This window comes from Stenella coeruleoalba (genome assembly GCF_951394435.1).
Source record: "Stenella coeruleoalba genome assembly, chromosome: 11".
Lineage (NCBI taxonomy): Eukaryota > Metazoa > Chordata > Mammalia > Artiodactyla > Delphinidae > Stenella > Stenella coeruleoalba.
This window is the reverse complement of record NC_137157.1, coordinates 84,505,011-84,532,238: the sequence shown is the minus strand read 5'-3', so window position 1 is coordinate 84,532,238 and position 27,228 is coordinate 84,505,011. Positions and strand designations below refer to the sequence as shown.

Genomic DNA, 27,228 nt, shown 5'->3' with positions numbered 1-27,228 from the left:
ACTTGACTGGCTCTCGGATGTCATGTTTCATCAAATCAATCAAAAAGTATTTACCAAACACTAACTTTACACAAGGCACAGAGCAAGGGTTGTCCTTGATTTTAATCCTAGCTCACTGGCAATGTAATCACTGAGCTGATATTCCAATCAGAGGAACATATATATACCTTTTGCAATTCTTCACAAGAGTAATTTTTAAATGATAACTGAGCCAAAGGCTACTGTGAAGATGATGTTATCTGAATTTTGCTGACAACACATGTTACAAAATATTCCCTCCAACTTGACTCAGATAGTTTACATACACAGCTATCAAGTTATCAGAGTGTTATCATTATATTAAGGGACTAAGGTTCATCAAATCCTTTGTCCTAAATAAGGAGAGACTTTTAGTGGCTATATGGATTATATCATTGTGGAAGTGACTGGAAAAATTGAGCTTCTTCTGGCTAATATTAACACACAGTAGAGGAAGCAGCTAGTATTGCATTTCAGGAAGAAAAGAGGAATGGAGTAAGAAAATATAAATTTTTCTAGGAATTGGCAGATAAATTTGTGACTAAATATAAACCCCACAGGAAATACTTTAAATAAAAAGTACAAAAGATAATATGGGAATCAGGAAACCCAAGCAAAAAACAAACAAACAAAAATCTTGAGCTTTGATGTACACAGGAAGTTTTCTGGTTGAACTAATAAACTCTTGTTTGAGTCATTCTTAGCTTCTGTCACCAATATTGTTATATTCTGGATTGAATTAGATATAGCAATGAAGTGCCCAGTTACTTCAATGAACCACATTTGAATCTTTTTTGTTTGCTCGTCTAAACATTAAAAAGAAATGCACACCAACAAAGAAATAATCAGCATTTTAGTTGAGCACAAAAAAGTAGAGGTCAATTGTCAAAGAACTAATTGAAGAAGATAAAAATGGAGTTGAGGAAGATGGCGGAAGGGTTAGACGCGGGGATCACCTTCCTCCCCACAGATACATCAGAAATACATCTACACGTGGAACTGCTCCTACAGAACACCCACTGAACGCTGTCAGAAAACCTCAGACCTCCCAAAAGACAAGAACCCCACCACCACCACGTACCTGGGTAGGGCAAAAGAAAAAACAGACACAAAAGAATAGGGACGGGACCTGCACCAGTGGGTGGGAGCTGTGAAGGAAACTAGAAGCCCCTTCCCTGGCAGAGACTGCGGGTGGCAGAGGGGGTAAGCTTCGGAGTCCCGGAGGAGAGCACAGCCACAGGGGTGCAGGGGCAAAGCGGAGAGATTCCCGCACACAGAGGATCGGTGCCGACCGACACTCACCAGCCGAAAGGCTTGTCTGCTCACCCGCCAGGACGGGCGGGGCTGGGAGCTGAGGCTCAGGCTTCGGTCAAATCCCAGGGAGAGGGCTGGGGTTGGCTGCCTAAACACAGCCTGAAGGGGTTAGTGCAACACAGCTACCCCCCAGGGAGTCCGGGAAAAGTCTGGAGCTTCCAAAGAGGCAAGACACTTTCTGGTGTCCTAGTGCGCGAGGGGAGGGGATTAACAGCGCTGCTTAAAGGAGCTCCAGAGACAGGCGCGAGCCGCAGCTAAAAGTGCCAACCCCAGAGACGGGCATGAGACGCTAAGGCTCCTACTACAGCCACCAAGAAACCTGTGTGCGGGCACAGGTCACTATCCACACCCCCTTTCCGGGGAGCCTGTGCAGCCCGCCACTGCCAGGGTCCCGGGATCCAGGAACAACTTCCCCGGGAGAACGCACGGCATGCCTCAGGCTGCTGCAACATCACGCCGGCCTCTGCCGTCGCGGGCTCGCCCCGCACTCCATGCCCCTCCCTCCCCTCCCTGCCCCTCGCCCCCCGGCCTGAGTGAGCAAAAGCCCCCGAATCAGCGGCTCCTTTAACCCCATCCTCTCTGAGCGAAGAACAGATGCCCTCAGGCGACCTACGCGCCGAGGCGGGGCCAAATCCAAAGCTGAACCCGGAAGCTGTGCGAACAAAGAAGAGAAAGGGAAATCTCTCCCAGCAGCCTCAGGAGCAGCGGATTAAAGCTCGACAATCAACTTGATGTACCCTGCATCTGTGGAAAACATGAATAGACAATGAATCATCCCAAATTGAGGAGGTGGACTCTGAGAGCAAGGTTTATGATTGTTTTCCCCTTTGCCTCTTTTTGTGAGTGTGTATGTGTATGCTTCTGTATGAGATTTTGTCTGTATAGCTTAGCTTTCACCATTTGTCCTAGGGTTCTGTCCGTCCGATTTTGGTTTTGTTTTACATTTTTTAAAAAAATTTTTCTTAATAATTATTTTTTATTTTAATAACTTTATTTTACTTTATCTTACTTTATTTTATTTTATCCTCTTTCTTTCTTTCCCCTTCCTCCCTTCCTCCCTTCCTCCCTTCCTTTCTTCCTTTCTTTCTTTCTTCTTTTTCTCCCTTTTATTCTGAGCCGTGTGGATGAAAGGCTCTTGGTGCTTCAGCGAGGAGTCAGGGCTGTGCCTCTGAAGTAGGAGAGCCAACTTCAGGACACTGGTCCACAAGAGACCTCCCAGCTCCACGTAATATCAAACGGCAAAAATCTCCCAGAGATCTCCATCTCAACACCAGCACCCAGCTTCACTCAACGACCAGCAAGCTACAGTGCTGGACACCCTATGCCAAACAACTAGCAGGACAAGAACACAACCCCATCCATTAGCAGAGAGGCTGCCTAAAATCATAATAAGTCCACAGACACCCCAAAACACACCACCAGACATGGACCCGCCCACCAGAAAGACAAGATCCAGCCTCATCCACCAGAACAAAGGCACTAGTCCACTCCACCAGGAAGCCTACACAACCCACTGAACCAACCTTAGCCACTGGGGACCGCCACCAAAAACAATGGGAACTACGAACCTGCAGCCTGAAAAAAGGAGGCCCCAAACACAGTAAGATAAGCAAAATGAGAAGACAGAAAAACACACAGCAGATGAAGGAGCAAGATAAAAACCCATCAGACCTAACAAATGGAGAGGAAATACGCAGTCTACCTGAAAAGGAATTCAGAGTAATGACAGTAAAGATGATCTAAAATCTTGGAAATAGAATAAAGAAAATGCAAGAAATATTTAACAAGGACCTGGAAGAACTAAAAAGGAAATGAGCAACAATGAACAACACAATAAATGAAATTAAAAATACTCTAGAAGGGATCAATAGCAGAATAATGGAGGCAGAAAAACGGATAAGTGACCTGGGATATAAAATAGTGGAAATAACTACTGCAGAACAGAATAAATAAAAATGAATGAAAAGAACTGAGGACAGTCTTAGAGACCTCTCGGACAACATTAAACGCACCAACATTCGAATTATAGGCGTCCCAGAAGAAGAAGAGAAAAAGAAAGGGACTGAGAAAATATTTGAAGAGATTATAGTTAAAAACTTCCCTAATATAGGAAAGGAAATAGCCAATCAAGTCCAGGAAGTGCAGGGTTCCATACAGGATAAATCCAAGAAGAAATATGCCAAGACACATATTAATCAAACTATCAAAAATTAAATACAAAGTAGACATATTAAAAGCAGCAAGGAAAAAAAAACAAATAACAAGCAAGGGAATCCCCATAAGGTTAACAGCTGATCCTTCAGCAGAAACTCTGCAAGGCAGAAGGGAGTGGCAGGACATATTTAAAGTGATGAAGGAGAAAAACCTACAACCAAGATTACTCTACCAGCAAGAATCTCATTCAGATTTGATGGAGAAATTAAAACCTCTATAGGCAAGCAAAAGCTAAGAGAATTCAGCACCACCAAACCAGCTTTACAACAAATGCTAAAGGAACGCCCCAAGGCAGGAAACACAAGAGAAGGAAAAGACCTACAATAACAAACACAAAACAATTAAGAAAATGGGAATAGGAACATACATATCGATAATTACCTTAAATGTAAATGGATTATATGCTTCCACCAAAAGACACAGACTGGCTGAATAGATACAAAAACAAGACACATATATATGCTGTCTACAAGAGACCCACTTCAGACTTAGGGACACATACAGACTGAAAGTGAGGGGATGGAAAAAGATATTCCATGCAAATGGAAATCAAAAGAAAGCTGGAGTAGCAATTCTCATATCAGACAAAATAGACTTTAAAATAAAGACTATTACAAGAGACAAAGAAGGACACTACATAATGATCAAGGGATCAATCCAAGAAGAATATATAACAATTGTAAATATTTATGCACCCAACATAGAAGCACCTCAATACATAAGGCAAATAGTAACAGCCATAAAAGAGGAAATCGACAGTAACACAATCATAGTAGGGGACTTTAACACACCACTTTCACCAATGGACAGATCATCATAAATGAAAATAAATAAGAAAACACAAGCTTTAAATGATACATTAAACAAGATGGACTTAATAGATATTTATAGGACATTCCATCCAAAAACAACAGAATACACATTTTTCTTAAGTGCTCATGGAACATTCTCCAGGATAGATCATATCTTGGGTCACAAATTAAGCCTTGGTAAATTTAAGAAAATTGAAATCGTATCAAGTATCTTTTCTGACCACAACACTATGAGACTAGATATCAATTACAGGAAGAAATCTGTCAAAAATACAAACACATGGAGGCTAAACAATACACTACTTAATAACCAAGTGATCATGAAGAAACCAAAGAATACCTAGAAACAAATGACAATGGAGACATGACGGCCCAAAACCTATGGGATGCAGCAAAAGCAGTTCTAAGAGGGAAGTTTATAGCAATACAATCCTACCTTAAGATACCGGAAACATCTCAAATAAACAACCTAACCTTGCACCTAAAGCAATTAGAGAAAGGAGAACAAAAAAACCCAAAGTTAGCAGAAGGAAAGAAATCATAAACATCAGATCAGAAATAATTGAAAAAGAAATGAAGGAAATGATACCAAAGATCAATAAAACTAAAAGCTGGTTCTTTGAGAAGATAAACAAAATTGATAAACCATTAGCCAGACTCATCATGAAAAAAAGGGAGAAGACTCAAATCAATACAATTAGAAGTGAAAAAGGAGCGGTAACAACTGACACTGCAGAAATACAAAGGATCATGAGAGATTACTACAAGCAACTCTATGCCAATAAAATGGACAACCTGGAAGAAATGGACAAATTCTTAGAAATGCATAACCTGCCGAGACTGAACGGGGAAGAAATAGAAAATATGAACAGACCAATCACAAGCACTGAAATTGAAACTGTGATTAAAAATCTTCCAACAAACAAAGGCCCAGGACCAAATGGCTTCACAGACAAATTCTATCAAACATTTAAAGAAGAGCTAACACCTATCCTTCTCAAACTCTTCCAAAATATAGCAGAGGGAGGAACACTCCCAAACTCATTGTATGAGGCCACCATCATCCTGATACCAAAACCAGACAAAGGTGTCGCAAAGAAAGAAAACTACAGGCTAATATCACTGATGAACATAGATGCAAAAATCTTCAACAAAATACTAGCAAACAGAATCCACAGCACATTAAAAGGATCATACACCATGATCAAGTGGGGTTTATTCCAGGAATGCAAGGATTCTTCAATATACGCAAATCGATCAACGTGATACACCATATTAACAAATTGAAGGAGAAAAACCACATGATCATCTCAATCGATGCAGAGAAAACTTTTGACAAAATTCAACACCCATTTATGATAAAAGCCCTGCAGAAAGTAGGCATAGAGGGAACTTTCCTCAACATAATAAAGGCCATATATAACAAACCCACAGCTAACATTGTCCTCAATGGTGAAAACCTGAAACCCTTTCCACTAAGATCAGGAACAAGATAAGGTTGCCCACTCTCACCACTATTATTCAACAGAGTTTTGGAAGTTTTAGCCACAGAAATCAGAGAAGAAAAAGAAATAAAAGGAATACAAATCAGAAGAGAAGAAGTAAACTGTCACTGTTTGCAGATGACATGATAATATACATAGAGAATTCTAAAGATGCTATAAGAAAACTACTAGAGCTAATCAATGAATTTGGTAAAGTAGCAGGATACAAAATTTATGCACAGAAATCTGGCATTCCTATACACTAATGATGAAAAATCTGAAAGTGAAATTAAGAAAACACTCCCATTTGCCATTGTAACAAAAAGAATAAAATACCTAGGAATAAACCTACCTAAGGAGACAAAAGACCTGTATGAAGAAAATTATAAGACACTGATGAAAGAAATTAATGATGATACAAATAGATGGAGAGATATACCATGTTCTTGGATTGGAAGAATCAATATTGTAAAAATGACTCTACTACCCAAAGCAATCTACAGATTCAATGCAATCCCTATCAAACTACCACTGGCATTTTTCACAGAACTAGAACAAAAAATTTCACAATTTGTATGGAAACACAAAAGACCCCGAATAGCCAAAGCAACCTTGAGAAAGAAAAACGGAACTGGAGGAATCAGGCTCCCTGACTTCAGACTATACTACAAAGTGACAGTAATCAAGACAGTATGGTACTGGCACAAAAACAGAAAGATAGATCAGTGGAACAGGATAGAAAGCCCAGAGATAAACCCATGCATCTCTGGTCACCTTATCTTTGATAAAGGAGGCAAGAATATACAGTGGAGCAAAGACAACCTCTTCAATAAGTGGTGCTGGGAAAACTGGACAGGTACATGTAAAAGTATGAAATTAGAACACTCCCTAACACCATACACAAAAATAAACTCAAAATGGATTAAAGACCTAAATGTAAGGCCAGACACTATCAAACTCTTAGAGGAAAACATAGGCAAAACACTCTATGACATAAATCACAGCAAGATCCTTTTTGACCCAGCTCCTAGAGAAATGGAAATAAAACCAAAAATAAACAAATGGGACCTAATGAAACTTAAAACCTTTTGCACAGCAAAGGAAACCATAAATAAGACCAAAAGACAACCCTCAGAATGGGAGAAAATATTTGCAAATGAAGCAGCTGCCAAAGGATTAATCTCCAAGATTTACAAGCAGCTCATGCAGCTCAATAACAAAAAACAAACAACCCAATCCAAAAATGAGCAGAAGACCTAAATAGACATTTCTCCAAAGAAGATATACAGATTGCCAACAAACACATGAAAGAATGCTCAACATCACTAATCATTAGGGAAATGCAAATCAAAACTACATTGAGGTATCACCTCACACCGGTCAGAATGGCCATCATTAGAAAATCCACAAACAGTAAATGCTGGAGAGGTTGTGGAGAAAGGGAACCCTCTTGCACTGTTGGTGGGAATGTAAATTGATACAGCCACTATGGAGAACAGTATGGAGGTTCCTCAAAAAACTAAAAATAGAACTACCAAATGACCCAGCAATCCCACTATTGGTCATATACCCTGAGAAAACCATAATTCAAAAAGAGTCATGTACCACAATGTTAATTGCAGCTCTATTTACAATAGCCAGGACATGGAAGCAACCTAAGTGTCCATTATCGGACGAATGGATAAAGAAGATGTGGCACATATATATAATGGAATATTACTCAGCCATAAAAGGAAACGAAATTGAGATATTTGTAGTGAGATGGATGGACCTAGAGTCTGTCATACAGAGTGAAGTAAGTCAGAAAGAGAAAAACAAATACTGTATGCTAACCCATATATATGGAATCTAAGAGAAAAAAAAAAAAAGGTCATGAAGAATCTAGGGGTAAGATGGGAATAAAGATACTAGAGAATGGACTTGAGGATATGGGGAGGGGGAAGGGTAAGCTGTGACAAAGTGAGAGAGTGGCATGGACATATATACACTACTAAATGTAAAATAGATAGCTCGTGGGAAGCAGCTGCATAGCACAGAGAGATCAGCTTGGTGGTTTGTGACCACCTAGAGGGGTGGGATAGGGAGGGGGGGAGGGAGGGAGTTGCAAGAGGGAAGAGATATGGGAACATATGTATATGTATAACTGATTCACTTTGTTATAAAGCAGAAACTAACACAACATTGTAAAGCAATTATACTCCAATAAAGATGTTAAAGAACAAAAGAAGATACAAATGATGGGAGCAGAAATAAAATTTTAAATGATTATACACCAAAAAACCCCTCAAAGAATCTACAAACAATTAAAATGAATATGTAAATTGATCATGGTTGCTGGATTATGAGGGCAATACATGGAAGTAAATTGTATTTATGTATTCTAGCAACAACCAATTGAAAAATAAAATTTGAAAAACAATACTATTTATAATAATATGAAAAAATTAAATCTCTAGAAATAAATCTAATAAAATATGTGAAAGGCACTGAAAACTACAAAGCATTAATGAGATGGGTTAAAGAAGACCTAATAAAGAACAATATCATGTTCATGGACTGGATGACTCAATATTATTAAAATGTCAAGGGACTTCCATGACAGCCCAGTGGTTAAAGCTCTGTGCTTCCAATACAGGGGGCGCCGGTTCAATCCCTGGTCAGGGAACTACGATCCCACATGCCGCAGGATGAAGCCAAATAAAAACCCCCAAAAAACCAAAAAATAATCAAACAAAAAAATAAAATGTCAAAATTCTCCTTATTGGTCTATGAAGTCCATTTAGTTAGATCAAAATCCTAACAGGCGTGTGTATGTGTCCTTGTGTCTGTGTGTGTGTGCATGTGTATAAATTGACAAGCATTTGTATGGAAGTGCAAAGGTCCCAGAATGGTCTCTTAAAGAAGAACAAAGCTATAAGACTTAGATGGTCAGATTTCAAGATTTACCATAAAACAGCACTAATTAAGATAATGTGGTCTGAGCCCAACGTTGCACATGTAGATCAACGGAACAAAGTAAAGAGTACAGAAAAAGATCCACACATAAATGTTCACTTGATTCATGACAAAGGTGCAATTCAGTAAGGAGAAAAAAACATCGTCTTTTTTAGTGAATGGTGCTTATTCAATGGGATCCATATTGGGGGAAAGAATGAATCTTACTTCTTATCATACACAAAGAAAAATTCAAGATGGATCGTAGAATTAAACTAAAAAAAAAGTTTCTAGAAGAAGATGTAGGAGAATATCTTCATGATTTTGGGAAGGCAAAGATTTCTTAAACATGATTCACAAAAGAACTATCCATTAAAGAAAAAAATTATACCTTGACTTCATTAAATTAAGAACCTTTGTTGATTAAAAGTCGCCATTAAGTGAGTAAAAAAGGTAAGCCACAGACTGGAAGAAAGTGTTGTGATACATATATTCAACACTGTACTCAGTTTTAGACCCTTTAAAGGACTCCTACTAATCTTTTTTTAATCATCAAACAACTCAACACAAAAAAAAGAGCAAAAGACCTGAATAAGCCTTTGAAAAATTTTCAACATCATTAGTTGCTGAGGAAATGCTAATTAAAATGAACCTCGTGGGACTTCCCTGGTGGTCCAATGGTTAAGAATCCGCCTTCCAATGCAGGGGACACGGGTTCAATCCCTGGTCGGGGAACTAAGATCCCACATGCTGTGGGGCAAACTAAGCCCAGGCTCCGCAACTACTGAGCCTGTGCTCTAGAGCCCACACACCACAGCTAGAGAGAAGCCCACATGCTGCAACGAAAGGTGCCGCATGCTGCAGTGAAGATCCTGTGTGCCAAAACTAAGACTCAACGCAGACAAATAAATAAATAAATGAATAAATAAATAAATATTTTTTTAAAAAACGAACCTCGTAAGGGGATCCACTTCCAGAATGTTGGCATGAGGAGCTCTGTGGATCCACTCCCTGAAAAAACAACCATGAATGGTGACAATTATTTTTAAAATAAAATAAATAGGGACTTTCCTGGCAGCCCAGTGGTTAAGACTCTAAGCTTCCAATGCAGGGGGTGTTGGTTCGATCCCTGGTCGGGTAACTAAGACCCCACATGCCATGCAATGTGGCCAAATAAATAAATAAATATTTAAGATCTCTAGAAATTGTCCTAAAAGCATACAGCAAATGAAAAAATAGTTATTCAAGAAAAATGCACTGAATATTTATAAGAACAGCCAGACTCTATCACACTTGAGCAACAATTGGTTCCCTACCTCCATTGCCCCTGCCAGCTAAGCATCAAAGCTCCACTCCAAGAAGTTATGGCCAAGAAGATGGGGCTTCCTCTTCCCCTGGCTTCTAGGCAATAATTTGAAAAAAAAAAAAAAAAAATCCCTAAAAATACCTCCCCAGTACTTCCCTGGGAGGAGCAAGCCACCAACATTTCTCATCCCTTCCAACTCTATCTAAATTCCAGGTGACTGCAGGCAAGAGGTTGAGGGCTTCCTTTCTCCATTCAGTTCCCACTCATAGGGTGGAGGCCCTCCTGCTGGTGTGTCAGGCTAAAAACATTGGGGCCCTGATTGCCTTTGGCCCAGCTTGCTTATAGGTCAGAGCTTCCATATCAGGAGAGGAAAGTCAAGAAGACCAGGGGCTTTCATCATTTACCAAATCCCTGCACAAAAAAAAAGGTGTGTCACTCCAAGAGAAATGGACCACTGTCCTCACACCCAACTCCACAGTAAATGGTTCAGAGATTTTTTTTTCCCCAAAGCATGAAGCTGGGCATTAGAACAAAGAGCTCTGAAGCTCTTCCTAAAGAAACTGACTTTATTTAGAAAAGAATGAGGGGGAATTCAAGGATAAAAATGCTCTAGAAAACAACGGAGATTTCTGTAGTAAGCAATTAGCTCCAAGAAAGCAATAAAATAAATTGTACACTAACTTGTTTATCATAGAGAACCAGGGAAAGAGGTTAAAAAAAAAAAAAAAAGATCTCCTGGGATAGAAAAACTACCTCCACAAGTGGCCCAAATTTAATTGGGTTAGACTGTGGATCAATTTATATACTGAGGCATTGCTGAAAACAATAGAGCAACCAGCCAGCAGTTATTGGAGTCAAATAGCTGGGTGTGATGCCAACAGAGGCAGACAGCTTAACAGAAAGATCAAGGTAAGAGACAGTCAAAAAGAGCCCTGCTAAAACCACTGTCATTCCAGAGTGACTGTGTACATGCCCAAGGATGCACCCTCTGAGGAGTGACATCATAGAAGGTTTGAACAACACTATATACCAACTAGACTTAATGCACATCCATACAACACTTAACCCAATAGCAGCAGAATACACATTCTTCTCAAGTACACCTGGAACATTCTTCAGTATAGACCATATGCTATGCTATACAACAAGCCTCAATAAATTTTCAAGTATTAAAATCATACAAAGTATGTTCTCTGACCACAGTGGTATTAAATTAAAAATCAGTAATAGTAGGAAAGCTGGAAAATTAACACATATTGGAAATTAAACAACACATTCCTAACTAAGCAATGGGGCAAAGAAAGTTGGGTCAAAAAAGAAATTAAAAGAACATTAGAAAATAATTTTTTTAAATACCAAATTTATGGGACTCAGTTAAGGCAGTGCTTACAGGGAAATTTATTGCTATAAATACATATTGATAAAAGAAAAAAGATCTCAAATCAGTAGTCTAAACTTCTACCTTAAGGTGCTAAATAAAAGAAGGCAAACTAAACCTAAAAGAAGCAGAAGGAAAAAACTATAAAGATTAGAGTGAAAATTAATGAAATAGAGAATAACAAAAAAATGCAGAAAATCAATAAAAACAAAACTTGCATATTTTAGCTGAACTGATGGGGGGAGGGGTGGGCAATGGCAGGAACAGAACGTTACAACTGACTTTAAAGGAATAAAAAGGATTCTAGGGGAATACTATGAAATTGTTTTCAGTCAAATTAGTTAACTTAGATAAAATGGACCAATTCCTAGAAAGACACAAACTACCAAAACTGACTCAAGAAGAAAAAGAAAATCTGAGTAGACTATAAGTTAATAGATTGAATTTGTAATCAAAAATTTTCCACCAATAAAATTCCAGATGGCTGCAGTAATAAACTTTACCAAACATTTAAAGAAGACTTAACACCAATTCTTCATAAACTCTTCCAAAGAACAGAAGAGGAGGGAATACTTCCCAACTATTCTATGAAACCAGTATCACCCTGATACCAAAATCAGATAAAGATCACAAGAAAACTACATACCAATGTCCCTTAGTAAAAGTTCTCAATGGAATATTATCAAATCAAATCCAGCAAAAAGAATTATACACTGTGACAAAATTCTTGGTAGCTATCCCAAGAATGCAAAATTGATTTAACAACTGAAAATCAATTAACCTAATACTCCATTTAAATAGAATAAAAACAAAAACCATACGATCCTCTCAACAGATGGAGAGATACATTTGACAAAGTCCCACATCCCTTTATGATAAAAAAGAAAAACAACCTAGGAATAGAAGGGAACTTAAGCTGGCAAAGGTCATCTACAAGAAAATGAGCAGCTAACGTCATGTATAATAGTGAAAGACTTAATGCTTTCCCACAGAAACAAGAAAAAGATGTCTGCTCTTGTCACTTCTATTCAATATTGTACTGAGGTTTTTGCCAGGGCAATTAGGCAAGAAAATTGAAAAAAAAAAAAAAAACTTTCCAGATGGAAAGGAAAGAAATAAAACTATCTCTATTTAGAGATGGCATGATCCTGTATCTAGAAAATCCTAAGGATGTGAGAGCCAATGCAATCTGGAAATACTGAGCATGTCCTAAGATTCTCAAGTGTTGCTAGTGAGTCTGTGTCCAAGGACTATAGATTAAGTATAAATATTGAACATATTTATATATTTAATACAGATGAATATTAAAATAGCCCTGCTGGTTTCAGCTTAGAGAGGCAGTTCATCAGCTTAGTGGGAATAGATCTCTTCAGAGTTTTGGTAATTGGGTTCTAAGAATGAAATCCCAGGGAAAACTACAGTGATTAGATGTCATTAGAGCTATGCAAAGTTTTCCTTATTGTAATGACAACAAAGCAGAGTTTTCAAGTGGTCTTTTACATTTGGCAATAGACTGGGTAAATGGCTATTGAAGAAAATCTTGATGGTAGAACAGTTTGTAATTCTGAAGTTTTTTTGTTGTTTTCTCTCTGGACTGATGGAATATATCTGAGACCAGAATTTCTTTGTGAATTTGAGTTTAGATTTCAGTTTTATATTTGTTGGGACTATTATGCTTTGAAAATATGAAGAATTTGGGAACCTAGTTATACACAGAGGGCAAAATTTTAATTACTTAGAGAAATATTTTTAAAGAAAACTAACACAGGAAGAATCTATTTTTAATTTTACAATGTATCCTACATGTTTAAAAACACAGAATATGCTTGAAAGAAAAACAACCCTTTTCTTTTCTAAATACAAGTAATATGTGTTTATCAGAGAAATTAAAAAATGCTAAAAAAAAACCCCAGAAAATTATCTCATAATTTTATCATCCAAAGGTAACAGCTAGAAGTTGATATACAAGTTTGAGACTTTTTTTTCCTATGGCTATTTGTAATATGTGTGTGTTTACAAAAATGTTACCATTCTTTTTTGCAACCTGTTTGACAAAACTATAAATATCACTATAAATATGGAAATACAAGTAACACACTATAAATATGGTAAGCACAATCTTTAGTGGAGCCTTAGTATTCTGTTGTATTTAATTAATGTATTTAATCAATTCTCACTGTAGAAACTTTGTTTCTAATTTTTTGTCATAATAAATGAAAAAAATTTGAATAGACATTTCACCAAAGATATACAAATGAATAATAACTACGTGAAAATTGGCTCAACATCATTAACCATCAGTGAAATACAAATCAAAACCACAGTAAGATGACTTCACACCACCAGGATGCCTATAATAAACAAGGCAGATAATAACAAATGTTGACAATTTTGGAGAGCATGGAACCCTCAAACACTGCTGGCGGGAATATAAAATGGTACAAAGCTTCGGGAAACAGTCTGGCAGTTTCTTAAAATGGTAAACATAGAGTTATCATATAATGCAACAATTCCACTCCTAACTATATACCCCCAAATGAAAACATGTCCAAACAAAAATTTGTAAACAAATGTTCACAGCAGCATTATTCACAGTAGCCGTAAAGTGAAAACTACTCAGATGTCCATCAACTAATGAATATATATATATATATGAATATAAACGTGTGTGTATAGAGATAGATGTATACATGCACATATATGTATGATGCTGTATATCTGTATGTATTAGTTTCCTGTTGCTGCTGTAACACTGTAAACAGTGTCTTAAAGCAACACAAGTTTATAGTATTTTAATTCTGGAGGTCAGAGGTCCTAAAATGATGTTCTCAAGGCTGTGCTCCTTTTTGGGGCTGTGGGGAGGAATTCCATTTCCTTGTCTTTCCAACTTCTAAAGACTTCCCTCGTTCCTTAGCTCATGGCCTTGCATCTCAAACCTTTTCCCCCTCTGCTTCTATAGTCACATCACTTCCTGTCTAATTTTGACCCTGTAGCCTCCCTCTTACAATGTTCCTGTGATTCTAGTGGGTGCACCCAAATACTTCAGGATAATTTCCTCATCTCAAGATCCATAACTTAATTATTTCTTCAAACTCTCTTGTGCCACATAAGGCAACATATGCATAGGTTCTGGGGATTAGGATATGGACATCTTTTGAGTGCCATTATTCCATCTATCACACTATAAAATGGAATATTATTCAGCAATGAAAGGTAACTAAATACTGACACATGCTTCACCATGGGTAAACACTGAAAACACATTAACTGAAAGAAAGCATTTGCAAAAGACTACATATTTTATGATTCCATTTATAGGAAATGCCCAGAACATGCAAATCTACAAAGACAAAAGTAGGTTAGTGGTTGCCTTCAGCTGGAGAAGTTGGAGGGAAATGGGGCGTGACTACTAATACATATGGGATTTCTTTTTTTGAGATGATAAAAATGTTCCAAATCTGACTGTGATCTGCTTGCACAACTCTGTGAATATACTATAAACCATTGAATTGTGCACTTTAAACGGCTGGATTCTGGGGTATGTGATTTTATATAAATAAATCTGTCATATTAAGAGAAACAACTAGGACTGTACATCCCCTAGAATCCCCTGCCAGCAACATGTAAGAATCCTAGTTGATTCATACCCTTGCCAGCATGTGATACTGTCACACTTGATTGGGAGTATGTCAATTGGCTGCAAACACATTGGAAAAGTGTTTGGTTGTATTCTATTTGCCTAGTTCTGGTAACAAACCACTATGAATTGTAATGAGTTAAAGGCAACCATTTGTTGTTGGTTGACCATGTTCAGCTGGGTAGTTTTCGCTTAGGCCTCTGGTGTAGTCGCTGTCAGATGGCAGTAAGCGCTGGGTTTCTCTGAAGACTTAACTGGGCTTGACATAGAAGACAGCTTGCTCGCATGGCTGGCGGCTGATCTGGCTGTTTGCTGTAGTTTAGCTGGGGCTCTCTATCACAGTGCTTATATGTGCTTTTCGATGCGGTTCAGGCTTTTTACAGCATGGCAGCTGGATTATAAGAGACAGCATTCCAAGAATGAGTGTTCCAAGAGACCAAAGCAGAAACTACAAGGCTTCTTATGACAGAGTCTTGCAAGTCATGTGGCAACACTTCAACAACATTCTATGAGCTACATAGGGCCAGCCCAGATTCAGTGGGGAGAGAACTACACAGAACTTGAATACTGGGAAGTGTAGTTCACGGGGGCCGTCATGGGAAACTGGTTCTTACCGTCTTCCTCTAACCTCCATGATTCATTTCCCATCTAGCAACAAAATGCTCTCACAACCTTCCTAAGACCTCCAAATCCTCACTCTATTAAGTCATCAAGGTCAGGCTTGAAGCCTGTGATCTCATTACCCAAATCAGGTCTAAATATAAATGGAGCTCCTTGGGGACAGCTCCCTCTACTGAAGGTCCCCGAGTGTAGCTCCTAGAGCATGATTCTCTTAATCTGAAGACCTGTGAATTAAAGAGACAGGTTATTTTCTGATACACACCCAATGTACAATGCTAAGACAGGGAGAAGATAACTGTAGGAGACATTTCTATGTAAAAAGGAGAAGAATAGGAAGCACATAAGTGTTAGTGAGCTACAGAAATTTTGTTGAGTCCAATCCTCCTCCCTATAAGTGATTCTTTGAAGTTCTGGGCTCTGCTTCCCGGGCTCTCGGTTCTGCACTCTGAGCCATCTTTCCTCCTTAAGAAATAGCACTCTTCACAGCTGAGCATATTTCTCAGACCGACTCGTGCCTGTAGAAGGTCAGGGGTTATAAGGGCTCTTTTTCTTTTGAACTGTCTCTGTCCCTGAAGTCTGAGTAGGTGGTTGTTTTTGTTTGGTTTTGATTTTTTTTTTTGCCAACGTAATGCTCTTAAAAAATGGTGTAAGCTTTCTGTGATTATTATTGTTGCTCTGTCCATGTGACAAAAAGACACACCCATAAATATCTCCGGGATAGGCCCCATTCTTCTTTGGAATGAGGAACAGCGCGCTTTGAGATGATGTCTTTGAGATTCTTAGAAGCCTTTTTGTCTAGCAGATAAGAGAGTCACGCCCTTAAGATTCTTAAAAGCCTATTGTCTACCTCTACCTCTACCTTCCTTCTTTCTCCCTTCCATCTTCTTTCCTTTCTTTCTCTCTCTTTGATACTTTGAGACTTTAGTCTTTGCAGTGAGGAAACTTGGGAGGAGACAGGCCTCATCCTGGTGTCTTGATCAGATGTTGACAATTTGTCAGCAGGTGTGTTTCTGGCCCACAGGAGCAGAGCATGCTGCATCTCCCACCACTGGTAGGTTTATGCCACATGGGATCCCTAAAGCTTGGTTTGAGCCCTAAGGCTGTAAAACCATGAATAAGTGATGGATAATTACAATCCATCAGCCAGCAGCCAGAAAGAGGAATAACGAACAGAACTCCCAGACTTGGAAGAATTTCATGGATTAGAATTGCTGGTAGAGATAAGTGACAACTTAAATTTAGAAAATAAATAATAAGAGCATTTAGGGAGATTCTATTAAAACCTTTTTAAAAAGACCTTTAAAAATGATTTACAATTACAAAGTCAGCAAGTAAATCAAAGGAGAGATTGGTTCCTGATGAATACCCAACAGGTGACCTGTAAGAGCCACTCGAAGAAAAATCACAAAACGCAGAGCAAAAATTAAAAGAAATAAAGCATTAATAATAAAAATGGAGGGCAGATCCAGGAGGCTTAATAGTTTACTACAAGATGTGAAAGAAAAAGTAGACATATTTGACTAGATAGAAAATGTTTAATGGGAAAAGGCATCATAAATTACAAGATAAATTAAGATAGTGAAAAATATTTCCAAACACTACGGCTGATAGCATTTTTATCTATAATAAAAAGATTTTAAATTGATTTTAAAAAAAGAAAAATTGACAGAAAGCATGAGACAAACTACAGATCCAAATCAAAGTAAATATATAATAGAAGCCTTACTTCCATCAAAAAGGAAGTGGTTGTATAAATTTGGATACAGTCATACTGTGAAATATTATGTTACCTTAAAAAGATACATTAAAGGCATAAGCAGCATAAAAAGAAATGTACACATTATGATCCCATTTTTATAAAGCAAGCAGTTTCCCCAAAGCCTTACATTTCTACACATGTATGTATGGGTACACATATGTATTTGTCTGTATATGACAATATGAGCCAAAGACAGATATGAAAATTTATGACACATGGACGTTATGACTGCATAAGAAGAAAGAGGGAGGGAGAAGTAATTAAAAAAGAACAAGAAGATTGTTTCTGAGAAAAACAGCAAACGTGACATGATATAAATTATGTAAAATTATATAGACATATATGTGTGTCTATATGCAGAAAGAGATATATGAAAGGAGAAGCATTAAATTTCAATTGTAGTTATCTCAGTCTGGAGGAATTTCAAGTATCAGTTTCTTACTTACATACATGTTAATGATGGCTTGAATTTTTTTTTTTTTTTTACAGACAACATCCTCATATCCTCAAAATTGAGGAGATGAAGGCTAAATTTTGAATGAACACATCTTGAGATAGAAAAGGTCTGAAAGGTTGCCCGGTTGACCATCAGGAAGAAATGTGCTTGGATGCAGTACTGAGTGGTCCTGCAAGAGAGCCTTGATAGCTCAAGAACTGAAAGTTGGCCAAAATAGCTCTTAATTGTTTGGGAAGGTAAACCCCTTCCAGCATCATACTGAGGAATGCTTTCCTCTTGCCTGAGAGAGGGTTGGGAACCCTTGTGGGTGTGATGGCTGAGCCAATAGCAGTATTGGAATGAGGGGAGGGAGAGTATCAGTGTGTGTGACAGTGATGACTGAGAAATGACAACTGCCAACAGCAACACATGTCAAACCCTGAACTCCTCTCTCACTCCCTCTCCTTCCTCCCATAATCCCTTGGGGCCAGAAAGGGGCAGACCCTCCTCCTTAGTCTTCTTGTCTAGATCCCCTTAAGGAAGACCCTAACCTGTAAGGCTTGGTTAGGAAGATAAAGAAGCTAGCCTTGGGAATTCCCTGGCGGTCCAGTGGTTAGGACTCTGCGCTTTCACTGCTGAGGGCACGGGGTTCGATCCCTGGTTGGGGAACTGAGACACTGCAAGCTGCATGGCCCAGCTGAAAAAAAGTGGGGAGGGAAGAATATTAAGGAAACGTTTAAGCCTTCTTTCAAAATGATAATCTGGTTCACTAGGTTATGTCTTAATGCATAATTCTATTTTCAATGTCGAATGTGGAAAATGATCTTTTATTTGCTTTCTTTTGTAACATAGCATAATTCTCTTTTCCTACCTCTGAGAGCACTGAGGTAAAGTTCATGTGCATAGAAAGTCAAAAGAGGAAAGTATAGAAATTATTTTTTAAAATGTTACCCCTGTCACAAGTACCATTTACAGTGTACTTATTACACGCCAGGCACAGTACTGTGTTCTATGTGCACACCGTTACAACAACACTATAAAAGAAATATTATTAAACTCATTTATTTTAGTGAAAAGAAACAGACTCAATGGGATTAAGTAAGGATACACTTAGTCAGAATAGCACAGTCAGTGGTAAATATGATTAACTTGAAAGCACATGCTCTGAATCATTGTGTAATAGCCCTCCTAGTCGTATCCATGGAAGAGAGAGTGTGTGTGTATATGTGTGTGTGTGTGCACGTCTGTGCTCATGTATGAGTAAAATGTCCTCAGTAGTCTGTAAATATCAGAATTTTGGTCTGCTATTTAATATACTAATAAGTAACTTCTCTTCATTCTCTCCATTTCTGAAAGCAAGATTTGCATCTTTGGGGCCTTCCAGAAGCCTAGACATGACCTCCAGTGGGGAACTAAAACCAACAGCAGATCCAGGCTCCATAAGTGAGGGAGAAACACGGTGCTCTGTCAGCTGAGTTAAGGGAGAGCACATCTGATGAACAGTCAGTAACGGCTCCTGGAGAGGGTGGCCTTTGACCAGGGACTCGAAGATTTTCACAGACAAAGGGTAGGTGGACCAGGATTTCGGAAAGGAGGTGGGGTGGGGGGTACTGAGGATAAGAGGGAGATTTAGGCCTAGAGGACAGTGGCTGAGAAGTGCAGCTACAACAACTTGGGCTGGAGATAGGATAGGAGCAGTAGAAGATGAGGTTAAAAGTCAGACTGTCCAGGTCTCTGCCCCAGACAGTCCTGGATGCCCAAGTGAGGAGTCTGTTCTCAATCTGAAATATAACAGGAAAGGGTCTCAAATTCTCACCCTCACAGAGGCCAGGTAAGTAAAGTATGTGGGCAAAGAGGGCCAAGTATAAGACACAGACATATACTTAATTTATATTAAACACTTAGAAATTATCTTCACTTCCCTAAACAAATATGTTGCCTTTCAATTATAATTTAAATATGTAGCTTCTCAGGTTATCTTTCATCTTCTTATGTTTGAAATCGATATGAGGAAAGAGAAATATTTCTCCGCTCTAAGAAAAACAACAGCACAAACACAACCATAAATAACAAACTACACTTGGTCCCAGCATCGGGAATAGATAGGGAGAGCGAGGACTCAGACAAACTGGAGTGGATTTGCTTTGTCTCTGGAGGTACTCAACACTCAGCTCCTTACTGCCTCATGAGAGACTGGGCCCAGTACTTGCAGATCTTTTAGGTTTTCGTGAAAATTAGAAATTCTGATTTTGATATAAAATCCTTTGATTATTTAACAATGGCTAAAAAATGTGTTTTAAAAACTGAGTAAGCCAAACAAACAAAACATATATCCCATCTAAATTAGAACCGTGGGCTCCTAATTTGCCACCTTGCTTAGGAAATAATTAATGTTTTTTGAATAGAAGGATAATACATTTAGAATTTACTTTAGGAATATTATCTGGGGGGTCATATATGAAATTAACTAAAGAAAAAGGAGAACTCGAAGCAGATAGACCAATTAAGGCATCTTTCAAAAAGCTTGGCTTGAACTGAGCAGGAAGCTGAGGAAATGGAAATGTGTTTTCAGGTATAGGACTGTGAAAGAGAGAAGGTCTGCAATTTGGTAGCAGGATATGGGGAGTAAAAAAAACAAAAAACAAAACACAACATGAAGTGCAGTGGCTGTTTACAGTAATAAAAATCTCAAGGAAAAAGATTTCTTTTTCTTTCTCCCACGATGTTGATACCAAGGGAGGGTATGACAGTGACTTCAAGTGCCAGGATAAAACAAACCCCAGAACAGGAAATGTGAAGCAACAGGAACAGTAACAGACAGAAAGATATCAGATAAGAATAAGATTTCAGGAAAGGTTCACAGGTAATACAAACAATGAAGTCACAAGGAATGTGGACGTCAGTGAATATGGAGCTGCCTTGTGATATTAATTTTTTTTATGTTGCCTTTTCTTTTAGAACACTTTCTTTTAAAGCAACAGTTGTTCCAAGGTCAGAGTCAGAAAATACTCCTCTGACATATTTTATCAAGTACTTCTAATGCACCAGACATTATTCTGGCTACAGGAAATAGAATCTGAATATGATTGTAAAGTATATACTTTCATGGAGAGAATTCTAGTTCAGAAGACCGATAATTTTTTTTAAAAATAGACAATGAGGGCTTCCCTGGTGGCGCAGTGGTTGAGAGTCTGCCTGCCGATGCAAGGGACACAGGTTCGTGCCCCAGTCTGGGAAGATCCCACATGCCGCGGAGCGGCTGGGGCCGTGAGCCATGGCCACTGAGCCTGAGCGTCCGGAGCCTGTGCTCCTCAACGGGAGAGGCCACAACAGTGAGAGGCCCGCGTACCGCAAAAAAAAAAAAAAAGACAATGAGAAAATATCAAGTTATGATAAGTAAAATACAAATAACAAAACCACAGTGATGCAATATAGAATAACTAGGGGGTTACTTTAATTTGGGTGGTCAGGAAAGGTTTCTCTGTGAGGGGCCAGTTTCCATTTTCCACATTCAAGAGGAGGTCCTCATCTAGAGTCTAAACCCATACTGTTGTCTAAGTGAAAAGAAAATTATCTTGGGCCAAGGAGTACAGATACTGAGGAATTTGCTGAGAGAGTTCTGACACTGTTAAACTGTCCTCACTGGTAGGACAAATTCTCAGCTGATCTCAGATTATTACAGTGCAGTATTAGCACATGAATATTTGTTTTTATTTGTTTACTTCATTGTTTTATTTTTCTCTCATGGAGCATTTTCTTGCCTTTAATATAAGTTGAAGGAGGCTTCTGGCAAAGATGGAGTTAATGGGAGCTGGCTTACTTTCAACTTGAAACAAAAGAACAAAATATGACTTTCCTGGCAGGGGTTAAGAATCTGCCTGCCAATGCAGGGGTCACAGGTTCAATCCCTGGTCCTGGAAGATCCCACATGCTGCAGAGCAACTTAGCCCGTGCACCACAACTACTGAGCCTGCACTCTAGAGCCTGTGAGCCACAACTACTGAAGCCCGTTTGCACTAGAGCTTGCACGCCGCAACTACTGAGCCCATGTGCTTCAACTACTGAGCCCACGCGCTGCAACTACTGAAGCCCGTGTGCCCTAGGGCCAGTGTTCTGCAACAAGAGAAGCCACCACAATGAGAAGGCCGTGCACTGCAATGAAGAGTAGCCCCCGCTCACCACAACTAGAGAAAGCACGCAAGCAGAGTGAAGACCCAACACAGCCATAAATAAATAAATAAACAAATAAATATTCTTTTCCATTATGAAAAAAAATAAAGAACAAAATAGTAGATCTAAGAAGCAATGGGGATGTAAAACAGTTTGGTAGTTTCTTAAAAAGTTAAACATATTCCTGCTGCATGACCCAGACATTCCACATGTAGGTATGAGAAATGAAAACAAACATCCACACAGACATATACATAAAGCTCACAGCGATTTGATTTGTAATAGCCAAAAACTGAAAAACAAAACAACATATGTCCATCAGGAGGCAAATGCATAAACAAACTATGGTATAGCCATATGACAGACTACTATTCACCAATAAAAAGGAACAAAGAACTGATACATGCAACTACATGGATGAATCTCAAAATAGTTTTGCTAGATAAAAAGTCAGAAAACAAAGGGTATATACTGTGTGATTTTATTTCTAGAGAGTTCTAAAAAATGTAAATTTGTCTATAATAACAGAATATAGATCAGTGTTTGCCTGGGGCTGGGAAGGAGGTGGGGAGAGGCAGGAAGCAGCCATAGAAAGGGGTACAAGGAAACTTTTGGGTGTGATTAATATGCTTGTTATGGTGATGTTTTTCACAGGTGTGTACATATGCCAACTGTATATTTTAAATATGTGCAATTTACTGTATACCAATTGTACCTCAATGAAGCTGTTAAAATTATCGAGGAAAATAGTTCCATATCCAGAATCTGAAATCAAAGATTACTGCAAACTCTTTCCTATTTAATGTGAGTGTGTTTTCAATATGAAGTGGGTCTTGACCCAATGCTACTGAAATTATTTGATAAATCACTTATCTTTATAAATTGTTTAAAAGTTTTTTTATTTAGAAATTTAATTAGCAGTTTTAAAATTAATAAGGCCATACTATTGGAATATCATGTAATTATGTTGGTGTCTTTCTTGCTAAAGTTATTATTATTTGCACAGTTAAAAGCTTTTTAAGTAAATGATGAATATGCAGTACAGTATGGGGGATGAAAGTTCATCTGGAAATAAAATACAACAAATTATTCACAGTGGTTCTCTCTGGGGTAGAATTACAAGCTCCATGGCTGATTTAATACATGGCCCTACTGTTTTTATTTTTAAAAATTAACATGCTTTATAATCTCCAAAAACGGATCTTTCCATTTTAAGAGAAAACAAAGAACTTCAGGTAAAGTTCCTGACACAGTGACTGGCACAAGACACTCACTGAACTGTAGCTATTACCTAAACCTCAGGTAACTGGCAGCCTTCCTGGGAACGCTGGAGCATCTTCAAAGAAACCCTATTCTAGTTCTCTACACAGACCCAGAGGCAAGACAACATGGAGAGTCTATTTATTCAACAGCCGCTTTGAAGACAAATACATCCCCTCAGTAGTCTGAGGGGATATATTTCCCCTATTTCTACTTCAGTCCTTTTCCACAAATTTCTGTCCTTTGCGGGCTAGATCCTGACGCAAAAAAAGACAGTTGTCCTAGATATACACAATCTTTGAGGGCACAGTTTGGAGATGCACAGGACCCTTGTAAAAGTGGGACAGCAGAGTCTCACCGTAGCCCACAAGGAAGTAGAACCTGTGCACAGGCAGTTACCTCAGGACCAGAGCACAAATCTCCACCTGGTTAGCCTGGCGCTTTAGAATAAGCTGGTCAGGGAGGCAGCCGGGGAAGACCCCCAGCAGAAACTGGCGAAGGAAAACATCTTCCACCGTTCGCTCCGTAGCCTGGCCCTCCCCATCCACGTTACCTGTGTGCAGTGATAGCCAGTCCTTGCGGTGGGTGACGTGGTGAGGCGCGTGCGCCTCCTCGCAGCTCACTAGCTTCTTCCCCTTGCCCAGTCGGACTCGAGCCGCCCGGTTCTCGGCGCCGACCTCGCTGGTGTTCAAGTCTCGCGAGACGCCCGGCAGCTTCCAGTTCTAGAGTGCATATGGGCGCCGCCATCTTGGACCCTAAAGTTATCGATTTTTTAATGTTTGTCTTTTCAGGGGCTAAATATGCCCTTATTTTCTCCACCTTCCGGGTCTGCCACGCTCCTCTCCTCCCCGTGTCCTTTCCGTGTGTTATTTTCTATCAACCAAAAAAAAAAAAGTACCATCTGAAAAGCAAACTGAACCAAAGCATCACTGACTTTAAATATCAGGGCTTTATTTCCTCATTTAGCCATTGAATCAGAGATAACACTTCATGCAGATGAGGTTCAGTTTTGGAAAGTGTTTTATACCGGAACAGTGAATATCTCTCTAGTACTGACGATTAATTGCTGTTCTCTCACATGTATTGATTCTTTTGAATCTCTCACATGTATTGATTCATAGCAACCAAGAAGCTTAGCTTTTTTTTTTTTTCTTTTTTTTGCGGTACGCGGGCCTCTCACTGTTGTGGCCTCTCCCGTTGCGGAGCACAGGCTCCGGATGCGCAGACTCAGAAGCCATGGCCCACGGGCCCAGCCGCTCCGCGGCATGTGGGATCTTCCCGGACCGGGTCACAAACCCGTGTCCCCTGCATCGGCAGGCGGACTCTCAACCACTGTGCCACCAGGGAAGCCCAGAAGCTTAGCTTTGAATACAAGTATGGTAGGGATTGATTTGTGCCAGGGTTATTAGATGTTTCAATCACGTGGATCTTCCTTTATTTCATCAGCTCGGTTTGTACACCGGGCTCATACACAGAGTCTCAAAGGTTGCTAAAAGTAGCCATAACACAGAGTGAAATCAGTGCTAAATTAAGTATCAAAGATGCAGTTACTTTTTTTTCTCCTAAACCTTGGAAGAGACACCTATGACACAGTGAAAAGTTAAGACGGTATGGGATCAACTCTTTAATAAAATCATTGGCGCGATGTGCCCCCTGACAAATCAAGAACCCAGAGAGAAAAGACAATTTAATAAATGACGGCATTTATACCCCTCCCCTATATAACACTTACAACACTTGTTCAGAATACATTTATTTGGAAAGGTAGAGTTAAACTTTGTACTCAGAGTTCTTTTCTTTTTAAGAACTAACCACTGATCCCAATATAGCTTTCCAAGGGAGAAAGAAGCTTACTCTAAAATGGAGAGTAATTTCTTTGGAAGGTACAGAATCCTTGTCACAGAAGGTTTACAAAAAGTTATTTGACAGTAAGGATAGAACTTATAAAAATGATGTCTTGCGATTCCTACAGATGCTATAATTCTGCCATTCTTTGGGAATTAGTACATTGGCATAGTAAGAAGACCAATTTTAAAAGTCAAACTAGAAATTGCATTTTATTTAAAATTAGAGGAATTCAGTTTTACTTATAATCTATATATATTCAGGCCATTTATCCTGAATTGGATTATATTAAAAATGAGAAATCTCTAATCTACCACAGGGATACTACCAGTATTTTCTTCCTTCCAAACACAAATGTGTACATACCATATGATTCCATTTGTGTGAAATTCTAGAGTACAAAAACCTAACCTATAGTTTCAGAAAGCAAACTGTTTTTCTGAGGCCAGGATTGGGGGAATTTACTGAGAAGGAGAACAAGAAACTTTTTAGAGTGATGGACATAGTCTATACCTTACATCATGTGTCAAAAACTCATCACACTGTGCACTTAAAATGTATTCATGTTATTACTTTTAAATTCTACTTCAAAAAAGATTTTTAAAACTATATTAAGATACCATTTTTTACCTATCACATTGGCAATAAATTCAAAAGCTTGACAACACACTTTTTTGGTGAGGTTGTGAGGTAATGAACACTCTCACATTGCTTAGGGAAGAAAAAAACTTTTGAAGCCCTAAGAAGGGGAATCATATGCCTCTTGATACAATAGTTGCAGAATACGTAGCCTTCCTGCCAAGAAATGCATTAACAGAATCTAATCATGTAAGACTATCAGACAAACCCAAATTCAGAGACATTCAATTGATCTGAACTCTTAAAATTTTTCAATGTTAAAGACAGAGGAATAGTTCCAGATTGAAGGAGACTAAAGAGTTATGACAACTAAATGCAATATGTGCTCCTAGATTGGATCTTAGAACAGAAAAAAAAAAAAAAAACAGTTATAAAGGACACAAATGGGACAATTGATAAAATATGAAGAGAAACTTATGTAAGATAATGCTGTTATATCAACATTAAATTTCTGAAATTATCTTTACACTATGGTTATGCAGGAAAATGTCTTTGTTGTTAGGAGATATACACTGAAGAATTTGGGATTAAAGGATTATTGTGTCTGCAATTTACTCTCAAATATTTCATCAATAATAATAGTGGCAATGATTAGAGAGATAAATAAAGCAGATATGGGCAAAACATTAATGACTGTTGTCTCTGAGTAAAGGTTATATGGGAGTAGGATTTTTACAACTTTTTAAGTTCGATGGTTCTTTTAAATTTGGATTTTTAAATAAATAATTAAAATGAATCTTCAAATAGCAGTTTCTCAATTGAGAAGGAAAGCCAAAAGAGAAAGGAGAGAATTTTTTTTCCTTGGGCTCTTAGAATTGAGTAGACCTCTTGGATTCTCGGGAAAAACTTCAAAATGTCCCAAAGATTATAGCTTTGGGGTGTGTCTAGGAGCTCAGAAAGTAAGGCCAGAAAATAGCCTGGGTAGAAAGTGGGCAAAAATGCATATGCATGATGGTAATGGAAGGAGGACAGTATTTCTGCAGGATTATTTCTGCTCCTGCTTTGCCAGTTTGCTTCTCTAATTCAGGGGGCTATGAACATTTCATTGCAATTTTGGCAACACTGGAAAATGTACATACAGTAATATTAGTAAGAGGTGTTGATGGCCACAATAATTCCCTGGGAAGAAAAACATGTTACAGAATTTACCTTGAAACTGGGGTGGACAACTTCTTTAGTCCACAATGCAACCCTTAAGATTAAGACTGTATATTAGAGTTGCTGACAGATCATTATGGTTTGGAATATCCCAAGAAAGAAGACAAAGATAGAAGGGAATTCTGTGAAAAAAAAAGGGAAGAAGGGAGAGAAAGACAAGAATAAGCACGTGCTGCCAGCACTACCTCAGCTGCCCCTCGAAGGCACTAGCAAGAGGTGGTTGCTTCTGCTCTTACCCCTCCC

General features: G+C 38.6%; 1 protein-coding gene across 9 annotated transcripts in view; it reads right to left on the bottom strand.

Moving 5' to 3' along the window:
• Window positions 1–24,200, bottom strand: part of ABCC9 (ATP binding cassette subfamily C member 9) — a 331,111-nt gene extending 306,911 nt beyond the window's left edge. For 7 of the 9 annotated variants that reach the window (XR_013830487.1, XM_079936819.1, XM_079936829.1 and 4 more), the window contains exons 1-2: window positions 23,897–24,200; window positions 9,731–9,787 (exon numbers count right to left, since the gene is read on the bottom strand). The gene's annotated coding sequence lies outside the window, so the exon portion shown is untranslated. Of the gene's footprint in view, window positions 1–1,320; window positions 1,381–9,730; window positions 9,788–15,347; window positions 15,489–23,896 lie in introns of those variants that run through there. The other 2 variants (XM_079936823.1, XM_079936824.1) reach the window with 2 other exon arrangements.
• Window positions 24,201–27,228: the final 3,028 nt, after the last annotated feature.